Source organism: Micromys minutus, assembly GCF_963924665.1.
Source record: "Micromys minutus genome assembly, chromosome: 3".
NCBI classification, from domain to species: domain Eukaryota; kingdom Metazoa; phylum Chordata; class Mammalia; order Rodentia; family Muridae; genus Micromys; species Micromys minutus.
In genome coordinates, this window is record NC_137972.1 from 3,965,200 (window position 1) to 3,978,121 (window position 12,922).

A 12,922-nucleotide genomic window follows, 5' to 3' on the forward strand; every position below is an offset into this window, starting at 1 on the left:
CTTTTAGATAATAATGTTGTTTACGTCACTGGATAATTCCTCATAATTACAGATGTGTTTCCCATTTGATGATACTTTTAGTTTGGAAAACACTTTATAAATCGCTTTTAGTTCTGACCTGGCTTTGAGGCTTCAGTTTTTTCTTCTCCTATATAATATGTTAGGTTAGTCTTTCCTTTTATTTATTTCAGATAAACATAAACCATAGTTACAGACCTGTTATGACTAAAGTAGGACCTTCAAGCTAGCATGCCTTATGGCTTTCTGCTTTTGTTTGTACAGGGTAGAAATTGAGGTTGGGTAAAGGATATTCTACCCCACATGTCTGAAATGTCTTTTTCCCCTCTTTGCTTTGTAGATCAATAACTTTAAAGCAGACATTTTAATCTCCCAATTACCATATTTAGTCTACCAACAGATTCTGTTGCACTTGGAAAAAAAATCTTTCTTTCTTTCTTTCTTCTTCTTCTTCTTCTTCTTCTTCTTCTTCTTCTTCTTCTTCTTCTTCTTCTTCTTCTTCTTCTTCTTCTTCTTCTTTTTTAATATTAGTTCTTAAGTGTGCCATAGTCTAACATCTGTAATCCCAGCTCCAGTGGAGGCTGAAGTAGGGAGATTATGACTTTGAGGACAGCTTGGGCCGAAAACAATGAAAACCCTCATACATGGCCAGACATTCCCCTCCCAAAAGTGTGATGACACAGTTAAAAAGCAGTTACCAAAGAAATTTGACTTGTTCTAGTCATGACATGAAGCAGCAGTTTGTGGGGTCCATCAGAAGCCACCCCCAGGAATATAAAAAGCATGTTGATCTTGCCCTGGTCCTGTCTGTGCTCAGAACCTGATCTTTGCTGCCTTCCTGGCCACAGCAGGGGCTTAGAGTTAACGCACCGTTTTTAAATATCAGTGGTCTGTTCTCACCATTCTCTCTTGAAAAACCAATTACATTCAACCCTCCTTATCTTGGGCTTCTGCCACCCGTGGATTAAACCAAATAGAATCTATCTCAGAAGTATGACCAGAATGCTGGGTGTCATTGTCCTTTCTTGTAATCCCGGTGTCAGAAGAACCACAAGTTCTAATGTAGCCTCTGCTACCCAGTGACCTTATCTCAACAACAACAGCAAAGATAATGGAGGACAGAGCGATGGCCCCGTGGTTAAGGGCACTTGTTGCTCTTGAAGAGGACCTGGCTCCCAGCATCCATGTGGTGGCTCTCCATTGTATAACTCTAGTTTTAGGGGATCTGACCTCTAAGCACCAGGCATACATTCAGGCAAACACTCATGCACAGACAGTTTTTAATAAACTGTGATATGGGGCAGGCCCTGTGTGTCTCTGAAAGTCAGAAGAAACACTTTGGAATGTTTGGATGATAAAGATTTGTGAACTCACAACCACAGTGAACACGTCAGACTTTTCCATGAAGCAGTTCCTGAGTGGTGAATATGGCCTGCTGCCGAGATCCGGAATGGTAGAGTTTAACGTGGAGGAGAGGATGCGTAGGTTGCCTGTAAATACTGTGGCTTTATGTATGGTCTGGAGTGTGAGAACTTCAGCTCTCATGGGGTCCTGCATCTAGTGTCCGGGCATGCTAAGAATTCATTGTGTACTGTGCGGGTTCTCAGCACATATGGAAATGTGCCTCAGTTATGTCTTGGATCTTATTGCACGTGTACATGTTTGAGTTTGTGTAGACATGCCAAGACACACACGTGGCATTCAGAGGACCACTTACAGGAATCCGTTCTGTCTTCCTACCATGTGAGTCCTGGAGATTGTACTGAGCAAGCCTTTACCTCCTGAGCCATCATGCTGGCCTGTGAGCTACCTATGACCAGAGCATGTCATCTGCGGACTGAGCCCGGGGCCCTGTGTATATCGGACAGAGGCTCTGACGTTTGCTGCGTTCTCTACCGTGTCTCACGTTTACTTTTGTGTCTTGAACATTTAGTGCAGTGCCTGATCTATCGTGGAAATTGAATCGATGTTGGTTGAGTAAATGTGTGGAAGCCATTGAATTCTAGTCAAGCCAGTTTGGCTCTTAATAGCTCAGAAGAGATGCCTCTGTGAATGTGTTGTGTGCAGTCTGTGTTTGTGTGGCCATTACTAGGATGCACAGCTGTGCTCTCTCCACTTCAGGACCTCCAGCCTCCTTCTCCACCACCTCCTTCCTGACTGCTGGTGCAGTCTTCCCAGAGCCCACTGAGTTTGCTGCTCTTCCAGCTCCTCCCTTGCAGCTGTACTGCCCTCTTCTCGCCTGCCTTCTCCTGAGTGCAAAACGTCTCCGAACACAAGTTGACCTACCAGTTGCTTCGTAGACTTGATCCGTGTAACTGAAAATAATCTTTCCACCCTCCAGACTTGCAAAATAACCGAAAGCCTGCTTGCTAATCATTGGAAACATCTTTGGCGTTTATGGTCCGCCATTATAACTGTGTTATTTTCTACTCCAAATTGGAAGCTGGAAGGTTACTTTGGTCAAACATTCTTGTCAATGTCGTCCCTGCTGTGGAGTGCTGTGTATGATTTATATTGTTTTTCTTGTGTTGTCCCTGCTGTGGAGTGCTGTATATGATCTATATGATTGTTTTTCTTGTTTATTCCAGACTAATCCCTGCAGTTCCCAGAGTCTGTGTTGACATGAAACTTGGTTTTATAAAAACCAATAAACATTTTCATAATTGCTATTTTTAAAGGCTTATCTTTAAAATGTACGTGCCCTAGTGCAGGCCTGTGTGATTTTATCTGTACCATGAGCGCCCGAAGAAGCCAGAGGAAGGCATTGAATCTCCTGGAGCTAGAGTTACAGGCCTTGGTTGTGAGCTGCTTGTGAGCTGCTTGTGAGCTGCTTGTGAGCTGCTTGTGAGCTGCTTGTGAGCTGCTTGACGTGGGTCCTGGGAAGAGCAGTAAGTGTGCTCACCTGCCCAGCCACCTTTCCAGCCGCTCACACCACTGTTGGAAGGGAGGCATTCTTAAGTCACGGGGGAGCATGCTGACAGCCTCTTTAATGTTGTGGTCTTTGTTAAGACTCCGGCTAAGAAAAAGGTGTCCAAAGCTGAGCGTCTGCGCCTGCTGCAGGAGGAAGAGGAGAGACGCCTGAAGGAGGAAGGTACTGAATGCCCGCGGGATCTCATAGCGCAGAGCATTAGCCAAGGGTTGATCCCCACACAAGCACTCAGTGGTTCCAACAGGCTTCAGTTCCATCAAGGATTCCTGCTGTTCAGAGTGTAGACCACCAGTGCACACAGTCACATCTGGGTGTGCACTGAGGTCATACTGCATGTAGAGTTCAGAACTCAGGACAATTCAGCTGATCTTTTGAAATTTTGCCCCATACAATAGTTGGGCCATATTTAAATTAGCAAAAAAAAAAAAAAAAAAAAAAAAAAAAAAAAAACCCAAAACAGACAAACAAACAAAAAAACATTGCTTCTCAGAAACTCAAATCAGGTGACCAGCCTACGTTTTTGTCTACTGATTTTGTCTGGCCTGCCTTCAAGTGTTTACAGTCGACTGGTGAAAAAATGGGCACATCTGTGCCGACTGTGTGGTAAGAATTCTGAACCTAAAATTTATTAGCAATGAGAAGTACACACTAGCAAAAGCTACATCGATAGCCTAACTTTTTTTTTTTAACCCTGAGGGTTTTGAAAAAGATCCATGCTGTTTATTTTTGGTTACGTGTGTGTCTGAGTGTGGGTGTGTCTGAGCATGGGTGTATCTGAGCGTGGGAATCAACACGTGCGTTCAGATGCCCACAGGGGCCAGAGGGGCTGTGAACTACATGTTGTGGGTGCTGAGAACTAAATTTGGGTGTGTCCTCTGAGAGAATAGTGCACGCTTTCTGAGCCCAGTTTCTCAGTGTTTACCAATGTCTCTTTGCTAGTTAAACTAGAAATCCTGTTCATCAATATTGAACAGTCATAAAACGTATTGCCAAATTAAATTATTAGAAAGTGTTGTTAAAGACCGCATGGTTCTGGAGGGTACAGCCATTAGAACTCAGTGTCTGTAGGTTTATATTCAGGGGTCTTAAGGACTCCGTTGACTGTCAGTGTGTATTTTCCTGTTGTAAATAATAAAGCACATTGTGTTGTTTGCCGATTGACTTTTATGGGCTTGTTTATTCTTGAGGGACACTTTACCACACTTGTGGAAGTCAGAAGACTACGCGTAGAGTGTTTTCCTTCACAGGTAGGATCTGGGAGGCAAACTTGTGTCATTAGATGGCTTGGGGGCATGTGCCTTTGCCTTCTGAGCTGTCCCGCTGGCCTTTCTTAGTTCATTTTAAATACTAAAGATAAAAAAATGCCAGGATCTAACTCCTGGGCTTATGTCCTTCACCATAGAACTTATAAACGAGGATATATTTATTTCATGCATATGAGTGTTCGCCTGCATCTGTGTCTGTGCCCCACATACGTGCAGTGCCCAGGGAGGTCAGAAGAGCGCAGTGGATGCCCTGGAACCACTACAGATGTGAGCTGCAGTGTAAGTCCCGAGAACTGAGCCCAGGCCCTCTGCAGGAGCGGCCAATGCCCTTAGCTGTGAAGCCACCTCGCTGGAGTTGATATGTCACATATTATTTTAACTAGTGAGAGCAGACGCTTAGGGCAGTAGTTTTCTGACAGTATTGATGTCAACTATAGACCTTTGAAAACTTTATTTCCCCTTCATCAGCCAGGATGGAACTGATACACATTAAAACCATCATTGAATTGTTACTGTTTTATCTATTTATATTCTCCCCCACTTTCTGTGTGAGTGTGTGTGTGTGTGTGTGTGTGTGTGTGTGTGTGTGTGTGCATACCTGTGCTAGCCGGTGTGGTCTTAGAGGTTAGAGGACAACTTGCAGAATTTGCTCTACTCTCCTTCCACAAATGTGAGTTCAGGGCTTGAACTCGGGCTGACTTGGCTGCAAGAATCTTTACCCAGTGAGCCATCTCACCAGCCCAATGTAATTTTCTCTTTAGACTCATTTTTATTTTATGTGTTTGAGTGTTTTTGCTTGTACACGTGCTGGCACACCATGTGTGCGAGGTCCCCTTGGAGGCAAGAAAGGGGCATCAGAGCCCCTGCAGCTGGAGTGACCGTTGTGGGCCTCGTCATTTTCAGAAACTGAGTCACTGCTTTCAAAGGGGTGCTCTCATACAAGGGTGATATGTGTTAGACTCATGGGCTTTGGCTGGAAAGTGAACATTTTCTCCTCTCTGCCACACAGACCTCCATAAAAGGTTCTGCTCTGTGTTCGAAATGCTCAGAGAAACTCCAAGAATTTTAAACACTGTGTCCAAATCCCTGCAGTTGATTCTTGATTTCTTTTTGGTTCTTTAGAGGAGGCTCGGCTGAAATTTGAAAAAGAAGAACAGGAAAGGCTAGAAATACAGCGGGTTGAGAGAGAGAAGTGGAATCTGCTGGAAAAGAAAGTAAATAGATCTAATGTCAGCTGGGCTGCTTCCCACTGCCCCGCCCTGTCATAGCTGCTTCCCACTGCCCCGCCCTGTCACAGCTGCTTCCCACTGCCCCGCCCTGTCACAGCTGCTTCCCACTGCCCAGCCCTGTCACAGCTGCTTCCCACTGCCCCGCCCTGTCACAGCTGCTTCCCACTGCCCAGCCCTGTCATAGCTGCTTCCCACTGCCCCGCCCTGTCATAGCTGCTTCCCACTGCCCCGCCCTGTCACAGCTGCTTCCCACTGCCCCGCCCTGTCACAGCTGCTTCCCACTGCCCAGCCCTGTCACAGCTGCTTCCCACTGCCCCGCCCTGTCACAGCTGCTTCCCACTGCCCCGCCCTGCATTCACTGCATGTGGGACATGACTCACAGAGCTGCCTGCCTCTGCCTCCTGAGTGCTGGGACTAAAGGCTGTGCTGCCTTTGTTTCTCTTTTCTCCATGCAGCTCTGGCTGTTGTGGAGCCCTTGTAGACCAAGCTGGCTTCAAACTCACAGCAATCTGTCTGCCTGTGCCTCTCAAGCGCTGGGCTCAAAGGTACATGTCCCCATAGCTGGCTTCATCGGCCATGTCTTTAAAGTCTCTTTAGCATCTAGCGTAACAGAAGGCACCAGGGTTCTCATGCTAACGCCAGCATTTTGTCATGTTTCAGCAGAAGCATATGAAAGGAAGCTCACCTTGTACAGCTAGGTTACAGAAATGGGGGGATGGTGACACAGGGCTGGGAAATGGCTCAGGTGGGAAAATTCCCACCTTGAAAGCATGAGCTATAAGCTCCACATGAAAACCCAGGTGGCCTGGCTGCCTATAGCTCCAGCACTGAGGGGCTGAGACAGGAGGGTCCCTGAAGTGCATGGCCAGCTAGCCTAGTCAAACTGACAGGCTTTCGTTTTAGTGAGCTAGCCTAGTCAAACTGACAGGCTTTCGTTTTAGTGAGCTAGCCTAGTCAAACTGACAGGCTTTCATTTTAGTGAGCTAGCCTAGTCAAACTGACAGGCTTTCGTTTTAGTGAGCTAGCCTAGTCAAAATGATAGGCTTTTGTTTTAGTGAGAGATCCTGCCTCAAAACAAAAGAGAGGGACCAAGGAAGAACACGTAATGTTAACTACTGCCTGTGTGCACAACACACACCCACATCTATACATACACACATACTGCACGTATACATACACATGCACACACACATACACACACTGTGCATGTACACACATGCACACTTTCACATGTGCTTGTATCCACAAAGTGGGAAAGCATCTTCCTAGCTTTCAGATCATCGTGGTATCCTCGGACACTGCAGGTTAACCAGTCTCAGGTGATCCTCTGCTTCAGCCTCCGGAGTGTCTGGGACAAGCCGCAGGCACTCGCTGCCTTCCCAAGCTGAACAAGTGAGCTTCTCATGTGGCATCAGAACCAAAGCAGTGAGCACTTGCCCTTGTTCCTACACTTCAGCAGCCAAGCATCGCTACGAAACAAGATGTGTCGTTTTCTTAGAAAATATGGGGTCAGTGACTTATTTCCCTCCAAATGCTGCAGTATCTCATTCTCCAGTATCAAACAGCACAAATACATTAGGCATGGTGGTAAACGCCTGTAATCCCAGCACTCAGGAGGCAGCTGTAGGCTTGTTTTCATAGACGTTCGAGGCCAGACAAACCTACACAGTGAGACCGAATCTCAGAGAAACAATGCTGGCGCCGAGCTCGGGGTGCACATCTTTAAGCATTTGGGAGGCAGAGACAGGCAGATCTTGGTGCACTCGAGGGCAACCGGTCTGCAGAGCAAGTTCCAAGACAGCCAGAGCTGCTGTTCCACAGAGAAAAACCTACCTGAGCGAGGTGGCCCGGGGAGGGGAGAAAAAGAAAACAATATCACCCGTGTTTGTATCATTACTAACCAAACCTGAAGTTTTTTAAAAGATTTGCTGTTCATTAGATGCAAGGTCTTTTTTTTTATTTCCTAATTTTTTGCTTGAATGCTGAACCTTGCTATTCCAAACACACATCACCATGTTTACCCTTGGCCTGCTGTGTGCAGCTGATACACTCTTGAGAGCACATCTTCCAAAACACTGAGTTGTACATATTAATTCTTGGGACACTGTTGCCTCTGATATGTAGGGGAGCACTGAATGTCTGTTCCATTTTATCACCTAAGGTGAACACATGATACTTTGGGTTAGGATCTAGTGAATCAATTCCTGCCTTCTCCCCATCAGGACCTTCTTGCCTACAGCCGCCGCAGACCCTCATGGTCCCGCCCCCTGGCTAGTGTAGTGTGGGATCACTTCTTTGATTCAGGCCAAGACACCCAGAATTATATTGTCTCACACCACGGGCAAATGCATCTCACGTAGCGGGACCTTTAAGCATCTGAAGATCCCACCATGAAGCCACTTTTTCGTTTTATTCAAAGTAACAGCTCTTCCTTTTGGAACCATGTATTCAGCCACATGACTTGTAAGTGTCCCCCATGAAAACCACACAGGAGTGATCAGTGTGCCTCCTTCCGCCCCATGAAAACCACACAGGAGTGATCAGTGTGCCTCCTTCCGCCCCATGAAAACCACACAGGAGTGATCAGTGTGCCTCCTTCCGCGGCAGGACCTGGAGAGGAGGAACGAAGAGTTGGAGGAGCTTGCTTTGCTCGAGGACTGTTTTCTGGAAGCGGAGAAACAGAAACAGGAAATGCGAGCTCTGGCTCAGGTGAGGTGCTTCTCCCCTCTCTAGAGCTCAGACTTGTGGGATCTCGAGGGAACTGTAGTCTGGTCCTAATCTTTAATCTTTATCTTGGGAAACTTTATTAAGGAAAAAACTCCAGGCTGGTGAGATGGCTTGGTGGTTAAAGGTGTGCACTATTCTTGTAGAGACCCTGAGCGCTTCCCAGCATCCATTACAACCACAAGTTACAACAGTTACCCCCAGTTATCTGATGCCCTCTTCTGGACTCTGCAGACACCGCACACACAGGAATACATGAATGAATTCTTTTTTAAAATCTTACAACGCACACACAGGAATACATGAATGAATTCTTTTTTAAAATCTTCTAAACAGCCCTCATCTGACACATAAACAATATATATGTTCAGGGGGCACCGATGCAGTCATAGAAAGCTGTGTCAGTAAAGGACACTTGGAGTGTCCGCACTCCCCCACTGCTCACGCAGAAATCTATATGATCCATTGGATTTGCTTCATATATTCCTGAGGTGTGTGGAAACCCTGGATCAGACATACTTCTCAGCATCATTTTCTCAGGAGGAGGGGCTACGTCATGCCTGAGCCACATTTGCAGGAGGGGCTTATATCTTGTCTGGGCAACCTTTACAAGGGGAGCTTACATCACGTTTGAGCAACATTTAGGCAGTTCTCCAAGCATGTTATCTGTTCATGTTCACATCTGTGTGTTGGTCCCTCTGTAGTGACATTGGATGTCACTACCCTCACTGTTTAGGAGTGCTGTCACCTGAGTCTCTGGAAGGTGAGAAACTTTAGTGGTACGGATTTTGTTCATATCTCTGCCCCACAGCCTAGCCCCCTCCCCCCTCAGAGTCCCTACTCCCTGAGACATAAAAGCATTGAAGTCATCCTGGTGAATGGCCCAATGCCCTCCAAGCACCCAAGTGACAGCACAGCCCCACGCCAGGCACAGGTGGAATGACTGAGCTTGGAAGCCAAGTCCAAAGCCAGGTTAGGCTGAAGGCCAGACCTTTCCTCACACTGAGACTGCAGACGTGTTCTGGAAGGACCTAAAGGGCTGCTTGGTGAGGAAGTAGATTAGCTCTTATTGCTGACATGGCAAAGAGGCCAGGCCAGCCCACCACCCCTAAACCAAGGCCTAACCCAGAGGAGGGCAGGGTCTTCTGTGAAGACAAGAGGTAAGAAGGCCACAGAAGCAAAGTTTGAAGCTGGCAGAGCTTCCTCATGAAATCGAAAATAAAATTTGTGGAGAGCTGAGGATTTGGCCCACATCCACGCACCGGCAAGCCTGGAGCAGCTCTGGTTGGTTCCTGTGGCCCTGTGATTAGTGAGATGGTGAAGGTCGAGACACACTGGCTCGCTGGTTGACTGGCGGCAGCTAGTGAAGATGTTCTCTGTGCCTCACTCCCACGGTAACGGCTTTGGTTCTCACTACGTGCTGTGGTTCTGAGACCATCCAGTTTGGTGAATCGTGGTTTGATGTGTTTTTTGCATATGTGAGGTGTGCGCGGCCTTACTGACCTCAGAGATGTTTTCTTCCCATGTTTCTGTTTGGGGATGGTTTGCCAGACTGGAAACAGAGCTTCAGAGACTCAGAAGCATCGGGTATCCAGGCATAGCTTACCCCCAAGTCCACGGGTTTTCTGTCTCCTTCTTGCCGCTGGGGATTGTGAGAAGATTCTCTTGTGGATTGGCAGTATGAAGCCTAGGTCAGCTTCCTAAATGACAGGCAATCAGGGGTCCATCTGCAGTCCGGAAGTCCGTCTCACAGCCCCTTGAGGGTGAAAGTTGAACTGATGGGACATGGCCAAGACTCGCTCTGCGCTACAGAAGGGCCTGCAATGCTGGGGGTTGTGCTGGCTGCGTGAGTTAGTCAGACTCTGGAATGTATGGTCTACAACTCCATGGGAAACTCCACCCAGTCTCTTGTGTTGACGGCTAAGGAGATGGGTGAGTCTTAGTTGGATAAAATGCTTCGAGACCACAACATCCGCCATGAGGGAAATGCCCTTGGGTAAGATGGCTGCTTGACAGGGAATAATACAGAAACATCTTAAAAGTAAACCAGTCATAATTTAACATGCAGGCTTTGAGAGCTGGATGAGCCCCTGGAGGAGCTGAACCCTTAGCTCAGTGGTGGTCTTGGCTACCTTGTGCCTCGGTTGAACTCAAATGCAGAGCAGTGCGCAGCGTCCCTGGCCTGTAGTGAGCACCTCGGTTAAAAGAACAGCTGTGTTGGGAAACTGCCTGTTTGTTATTCTGAGACCTAACTCGAGAACGAGTTTTCAGCTGTGGAGAAATCCTCTCTTTGGGTGCCTTTCTCTCTACAGCCATGAAGTAAGACGTTGGAGGTTTGTTTATACAGGGGAAAGCTGAAAGCCCCAGGTCTGCATGTGTAACAAGCTTCAGCCAGCATTTGGTCTTAACCAGACTTTGTGCTAACTCTCGTCCCTGGTAGATGATGGCTGTAAGACATGAAATTGAATACACAGGCATCAGAGCTGACACTTAGGGCAGTAATCAGAGAGGTCAGTTAAGAAGCACAAGATGGGTGGGTGGGTGGATGGATGATGGGTAGATGGGTGGGTGGATGGATGGATGATGGGTAGATGGGTGGGTGGATGGATGGGTGGGTGGGTGGATGGATGGGTAGATGGGTGGGTGGATGGATGGATGATGGGTAGATGGGTGGGTGGATGGATGGGTGGGTGGGTGGATGGGTGGGTGGGTGGATGGATGGGTAGATGGGTGGGTGGATGGGTGGGTAGGTGGGTAGATGGATGGGTAGATGGGTGGGTGGATGGGTGGGTAGGTGGGTAGATGGATGGGTAGATGGGTGGGTGGATAGGTGGGTAGGTGGGTAGATGGATGGGTGGGTGGATGGGTGGGTAGGTGGGTGGATGGATGGGTGGGTGGGTGGATGGATGGGTGGGTGGATGGATGGGTGGGTGGGTGGATGGATGGGTGGGTGGGTGGATGGATGGGTGGGTGGATGGGTGGGTAGGTGGGTGGATGGATGGGTAGATGGGTGGGTGGATGGGTGGGTAGGTGGGTGGATGGGTGGGTAGGTGGGTAGATGGATGGGTGGGTGGATGGGTGGGTAGGTGGGTGAATGGATGGATAGATGGGTGGGTAGATGGGTGGGTGGATGGGTGAGTGGGAGGATGGGTGGTGGGTGGGTGGATGGGTAGATGGATAGGTAGACTGATAGGTGGATAGGTGGGTGGTGAAGAGAGATGGTTATATCAAGATAGATATGGTCAAACCCATTCATTCCTTCCCCTCCCCTGTTTGTGTGTGTGTGTGTGTGTATGTGTGAATGTGTGTGTATGCTGTCTGTCTGTCTCTGTTCCAATGTGTGATGCCCCTGCCTCAGCCTCTCAAGTCCTGGCCCTCCTCTATGCTTGGCTCCAGTGTTTTCTTACTTCATTCTCAGAGGTTTTGTACAGCAGAGTTGCTTTCTGTAAATACACCACTGATTTTCTCTCCTGCACTCCCTCAGCAATAGGCCTAATGTTAATGAATAAACTAAGCAATCAGAAGACCTAGGTAAAACTTCCCATCGTACCTTTAGTAATCCCGTGTGGAGACAGTGTGATGTGTAATGAGGTGAGAGGTCAGTGCTGTGGGTGACTCGTCTCTATGGCCTGGTGACCACCTGCTTGTACAAGGGGAAGATGATGAGGTAGAAGAGTCTCCCTGAGTGCTGCTCTGTGAGCTTTCCATGCAGGACGACTGGGGTTCCCACAGCAACGAGAGTGCTATTTGGAATCGTCTCATGGGGGGCATATCTGGACATTCCCTCTGGCAGAGGCGCATAGTTACCAGTTTATTTATAATACAGTGGTCCTGGCCCTGTCTGCTTTGTTCTTCTGATAAAGATGAAGGGCAGACAGTTGGAATGCCTTACCAAAGATGCTAATGAGGTTGAAGACGACAGACTCTGGCTTTGACAGTGGGCGGAGTGCTCCCTCACGGTACCACACGCAGCAGGCAGAAGGCATTGGTGCTGCAAAGATGCCTCTTGGAGGTTTATTTTGATGTTTGTGTACAAGTGTCTATAAGTAAGTGTCATGTACTCACCAGATCACCATGCAAATAAGTGCCACTTTGACACTTACCAGAGACCAAAAACTCCACACGCTTCACTTTTGGAAGCAGTCTGCCATTGCTCTGAAGTGCCAGTTTTCTGAGAAAATGACCCTGAATTAAAATATGTGGGTGCAGGGCCTGGAGGACGGCTCAGTGCTCAGGACACTTGCACTGTGACCGTAAGTACCAAAGCTAGGATTCTACAAGGACAGCATCCTCTGCAAACGCGTGGCATCCCGGCTGAGAGAGGAGACAGAGCTCAGGGATCATTGGAGTTTACAGCTCTCCAGCTGGTCCTACACAGTGTGAGCAATAGGTTCAGAGAGAGACCCTGCCTCAAAAGAAAGGCAGAGAAATAACGATTCTAATGCCTGCTCCTGGCCATTGTATGTGGATAGAGACACAGTACACACACACACGCACACACACACACACACACACACTTTAGTGAACTATATAAGACTATGTCAAGCCATTTAGTTTAATCAGAAACCGTAACTCTGGAGACAAGGTAACTGAGAAGGGCGGTGGGAAACTCAGCATTAAACAGGACACAATGCTGGAGTTTAAAATAAGCACAGAGGGATGATGTGCAAAACCTGCGTGGACGACGTGGTGAGAGGACTCTGGAAATGCCGGTGTCAGCTGTCAATCAGAACTGGAAAAGGAGAAAGCACAAGCCT